Source organism: Anomaloglossus baeobatrachus, chromosome 9 (genome assembly GCF_048569485.1).
Source record: "Anomaloglossus baeobatrachus isolate aAnoBae1 chromosome 9, aAnoBae1.hap1, whole genome shotgun sequence".
Lineage (NCBI taxonomy): Eukaryota > Metazoa > Chordata > Amphibia > Anura > Aromobatidae > Anomaloglossus > Anomaloglossus baeobatrachus.
The window spans coordinates 208,398,062-208,404,061 of record NC_134361.1 but is presented as its reverse complement, the minus strand read 5'-3'; positions in this window follow the sequence as shown (position 1 = coordinate 208,404,061).

Below are 6,000 nucleotides of genomic sequence, written 5' to 3'. Positions count from 1 at the left end.
CAGTGGCTATAGACAACCAGAACAATCTTACTGGGAGGCAGTTCTCATAAATGAGGCCCCAGTTACTTCTGCAGTGGCTATAGACAACCAGAATAATCTTACTGTGAAGTAATTCTCATAAATGAGACCCCACCTCTGCAGTGGTTATAGGCAACCAGAACGATCTTACTGTGAGGCTATTCTCATAAATGAGGTCCCACTTACTTCTGCAGTGGCTATAGGGAACCAGAACGATCTTACTGTGAGGCAGTTTTCATAAATGAGAATTCAGTTACTTCTGCAGTGGCTATAGACAACCTGAACGATCTTACTGTGAGGCAGTTCTCATAAATGAGGCCCCACTTATTTCTGCACTGGTTGTTGACATTTTCTCCTTTTATTTCTATAGAGCCTAATTTTGGGGGGACAAATCCTGTGAAGGGTGGGGGAGATTTCGAGTTTTAGTTCTCCGAATTTTTAGTCTGGTGTTAGAGACAAGCCGTGCAAAATTTCGGGTTAAAACTGTGTTTTTGTGCTCAATGGCTCCACACAGATTTTCTGCTTGATATATACTGTAGATGATACAAACTTTGTGCTGTTTGTTCTTGTGTCACTCGTTTATTGCAAAGTAAATAACCAAGTACAACAAATAAAACTAGTAGTTTTGCCAAATGAAGTACAGATTGTTATTTTAACTGACTTCTTCAGTCTCATGATTATTCACCCCTTCATGACCAGTGTCTTTAGCACTTAGTTGGGCTCCTCTGGCTGTTATAACCTGCAGAAAACATGATGTATCACCAGACATCAGCTTCTGGCAGTGTACCTGAGGAATCTTGGTCCAGTCTTTTTGGGCAATGGCCTCCAGGTCACTTGTTTTTTTTTTTTTTAATTTGCAGCTGCCACTATATTCTTCACATTCCACCAAAGATTATCTTTACGGTTTAAGTCCGTAGCTGACGGGCGCTCCAGAATCTTCCAGAATTTCATCCAAAATGAAGCCTTTGTGGACTGTAAGGTGCTGAGATTGTTATCTTGTTGGAAAGTCAATGCTTAAGTATCAGCCCCCCCCCCATGCTTCACTGCAGTCATCACTGAGCCCCCACCGTGCTCCACTGCAGTCAGCACCGAGCCCCCCGCCATGATTCACTGCAGTCATCACAAGCCCCCGCCGTGCTCCACTGTAGATATCACCGATCCCCCGCTGTGCTCCACTGTAGACATCACTGAGCCCCAACCGTGCTTCACTGTAGATATCAATGAGCTCTGCCGTGCTTCACTGTACACATCACCGAGCCCCCACCTTGTTTCACTGTAGATATCAATGAGCCCCCGTCGTGCTTCAATGTAGATATCACCAAGCCCCTGCCGTACTTCACCGTAGAAATTGCCAAGCCCCCGCGGTGCTTCACTGTAATCATTACCGAGCCCCCACCATGCTTCACTGTAGACGTCACCGAGCCCCCGCCGTGCTCTACTGTAGATGTCACCGAGCCCCCGCCATGCTCCACTGTAGTCATCACTGAGCCCTTGCTGTGCTACACTGTAGATATCAATGTGTCCCGCTGTGCTTCACTGTAGACATCACCGAACCCCCACTGGGCTTCACCGTAGAAATCGCCGATCCCCCGCCGTGCTTCACTATAGTCATCACCGAGCCCCTGCCGGGCTTTACTGTAGACATCACCGAGCCCCCGATGTGCTTCACTGTAGGCATCACCAAGCCCCCGCCGTGCTTCACTGTAGACATCACCGAGCCCCCGCCGTGCTTCACTGTAGACATCACCGAGTCCCCGCCGTGCTTCACTGTAGAAATCACCGAGCCTCCGCCGTGCTTCACTCTAGACATCACCGAGCCCCCATTGTGCTTCACTGTAGACATCACTGAGCCCCCGCCATGCTTTACTGTAGACATCACTGAGCCCCCGCTCTGTGCTTCACTGTAGTCATCACCGAATCCCTGCTGTGTTTCACCGTAGAAATTGCCAAGCCCCCACCGTGCTTCACTGTTCTCATCACCGAGCCCTCGCCATGCTTCACTGTAGACGTCACCGAGCCCCCGCTGTGCTTCACTGTAGACATCCCTGTGCCCCGCCGTGCTCCACTGTAGACATCACCGAGCCCCCGCTGATCTATACTGTAGTCATCACCGAGCCCCCGACGTGCTTCACTATAGAAATCACCAAACCCCTGCTGTGCTTCACTTGTAGACATCACCGAGCCCCCGACGTGATTCACTGTAGATATCAATGAGCCCCCGACATGCTTCATTATAGGCAAGTTGTCAGCAGTCTTCATTCTTCCTCCTACAGAGCCTTGTTCTGTTTTTTGGTCAGTAAAGGTGACGTCTTGGAGTTCGGGCTCTGAGATTGTCACAGTTTAGCATGTGACAAACTGCTGCCACCATATTCTCTCTGCAGGCATTGTGCAGTGGAAGGTTTTTGACCCCCAGCGTCTTTAGGAATCTGGTGGCAGCTGTGACTGCCTCCTCTTCTGCCTTGGTCAGGTAGTGTAGCCAGAAGAGTTGAGCTAAGAGAGCCCTTAGACCGACATCCAGGCAGGTCCTTTATGGCAGCCGGGCACGGGTAGTCTTCACTACTGTGTCCGGCATCCTCGGCGCCTCTTGTGCTTTCTAGGTCTCCGAACTCCATGGCTGACGTGATTATATCTTATGATGTCACATGATTACGGCTGTGAGTGACGTCACTATAATGATGTCACCGCAGACAATCACTACAGCTAAAATGACCAGATGCTGGCCGCCCCTGTCCCATTACATCGTCATGTAAGAAGCTATACGCCGGGGAGGGTGGGACAGACGTACGTTTTGGGAACATTTTCTGGAGGAGTTATTGTTCTAAATCCCCTCGTATGATATAAAATCATCACTATGAAGCAGCATCTAGAGATCCTGATACAGAGCCTTCTACGTCATGTAAAAATATGCAATAAAATCCCCAGAGGAAGCGACATTCCTGTCACAGTGGCCCAGAACACGGGCAAATGAATAGTGCCGAAACCAGTGGCTGTGGGCACAGAATAGTGCCGAAACCAGTGGCTGTGGGCAGAGAATAGTGACGAAACCAGTGGCTGTGGGCAGAGAATAGTGACGAAACCAGTGGCTGTGGGCAGAGAATAGCGCCGAATCCAGTGACTGTGGGCAGAGAATAGTGCCGAAACCAGTGACTGTGGGCAGAGAATAGTGCCGAAACCAGTGAGTGGGGGCAGAGAATAGCGCCGAAATCAGTGGCTGTGGGCAGAGAATAGTGCCGAATCCAGTAACTGTGGGCAGAGAATAGCGCCGAAACCAGTGACTGTGGGCAGAAAATAGTGACGAAACCAATGGCTGTGGGCAGAGAATAGCGCTAAAACCAGTGACTGTGGGCAGAGAATAGTGCCAAAACCAGTGACTGTGGGCAGAGAATAGTGCCAAAACCAGTGACTGTGGGTAGAGAATAGTGCCAAAACCATTGACTATGGGCAGGGAATAGTGCCAAAACCAGTGACTGTGGGCAGAGAATAGTGCCAAAACCAGTGACTGTGGGCAGAGAATAGTGCCAAAACCAGTGACTGTGGGCAGAGAATAGCGCCGAATCCAGTGACTGTGGGCAGAGAATAGTGCTGAAACCAGTGACTGTGGGCAGAGAATAGTGCTGAAACCAGTGACTGTGGGCAGAGAATAGAGCCAAAACCAGTGACTATGGGCAGAGAATAGTGCCAAAACCAGTGACTGTGGGCATAGTGCCAAAACCAGTGACTGTGGGCAGAGAATAGTGCCAAAACCAGTGACTGTGGGCAGAGAATAGCGCCGAATCCAGTGACTGTGGGCAGAGAATAGTGCCGAAACCAGTGACTGTGGGCAGAGAATAGTGCCAAAACCAGTGACTGTGGGCAGAGAATAGCGCCGAATCCAGTGACTGTGGGCAGAGAATAGCGCTGAAACCAGTGACTGTGGGCAGAGAATAGAGCCAAAACCAGTGACTATGGGCAGAGAATAGCGCTGAAACCAGTGACTGTGGGCAGAGAATAGAGCCAAAACCAGTGACTGTGGGCAGAGAATAGCGCCGAATCCAGTGACTGTGGGCAGAGAATAGTGCTGAAACCAGTGACTGTGGGCAGAGAATAGAGCCGAAACCAGTGACTATGGGCAGAGAATAGTGCCAAAACCAGTGACTGTGGGCATAGTGCCAAAACCAGTGACTGTGGGCAGAGAATAGTGCCAAAACCAGTGACTGTGGGCAGAGAATAGCGCCGAATCCAGAGACTGTGGGCAGAGAATAGAGCCAAAACCAGTGACTGTGGGCAGAGAATAGTGCCAAAACCAGTGACTGTGGGCAGAGAATAGTGCCAAAACCAGTGACTGTGGGCAGAGAATAGTGCCAAAACCATTGACTATGGGCAGAGAATAGTGCCAAAACCAGTGACTGTGGGCAGAGAATAGTGCCAAAACCAGTGACTGTGGGCAGAGAATAGTGCCAAAACCAGTGACTGTGGGCAGAGAATAGTGCCAAAACTATTGACTATGGGCAGGGAATAGCGCCGAATCCAGTGACTGTGGGCAGAGAATAGTGCTGAAACCAGTGACTGTGGGCAGAGAATAGAGCCAAAACCAGTGACTGTGGGCATAGTGCCAAAACCAGTGACTGTGGGCAGAGAATAGAGCCGAAACCAGTGACTGTGGGCAGAGAATAGTGCCAAAACCAGTGACTGTGGGCAGAGAATAGTGCCAAAACCAGTGACTGTGGGCAGAGAATAGAGCCAAAACCAGTGACTGTGGGCAGAGAATAGCGCCGAATCCAGTGACTGTGGGCAGAGAATAGTGCTGAAACCAGTGACTGTGGGCAGAGAATAGTGCCAAAACCAGTGACTGTGGGCAGAGAATAGTGCCAAAACCAGTGACTGTGGGCAGAGAATAGCGCTGAAACCAGTGACTGTGGGCAGAGAATAGTGCTGAAACCAGTGACTGTGGGCAGAGAATAGAGCCAAAACCAGTGACTGTGGGCAGAGAATAGAGCCGAAACCAGTGACTGTGGGCAGAGAATAGTGCCAAAACCAGTGACTGTGGGCAGAGAATAGTGCCAAAACCAGTGACTGTGGGCAGAGAATAGAGCCAAAACCAGTGACTGTGGGCAGAGAATAGTGCTGAAACCAGTGACTGTGGGCAGAGAATAGTGCCAAAACCAGTGACTGTGGGCAGAGAATAGTGCCAAAACCAGTGACTGTGGGCAGAGAATAGCGCTGAAACCAGTGACTGTGGGCAGAGAATAGTGCTGAAACCAGTGACTGTGGGCAGAGAATAGTGCCAAAACCAGTGACTATGGGCAGGGAATAGCACCGAAACCAGTGACTGTGGGCAGAGAATAGTGCTGAAACCAGTGACTGTGGGCAGAGAATAGTGCTGAAACCAGTGACTGTGGGCAGAGAATAGTGCTGAAACCAGTGACTGTGGGCAGGGAATAGTGCCAAAACCAGTGACTGTGGGCAGAGAATAGTGCCGAAACCAGTGACTGTGGGCAGAGAATAGTGCTGAAACCAGTGACTGTGGGCAGAGAATAGTGCTGAAACCAGTGACTGTGGGCAGAGAATAGTGCCAAAACCAGTGACTGTGGGCAGAGAATAGTGCCAAAACCAGTGACTGTGGGCAGAGAATAGTGCCAAAACCAGTGACTGTGGGCAGAGAATAGTGCCAAAACCAGTGACTGTGGGCAGAGAATAGTGCCAAAACCAGTGACTGTGGGCAGAGAATAGTGCCAAAACCAGTGACTGTGGGCAGAGAATAGTGCCAAAACCAGTGACTGTGGGCAGAGAATAGTGCCAAAACCAGTGACTGTGGGCAGAGAATAGTGCCAAAACCAGTGACTGTGGGCAGAGAATAGTGCCAAAACCATTGACTATGGGCAGGGAATAGCGCCGAATCCAGTGGCTGTGGGCAGAGAATAGCGCTGAAACCAGTGACTGTGGGCAGAGAATAGTGCCAAAACCAGTGACTGTGGGCAGAGAATAGTGCTGAAACCAGTGACT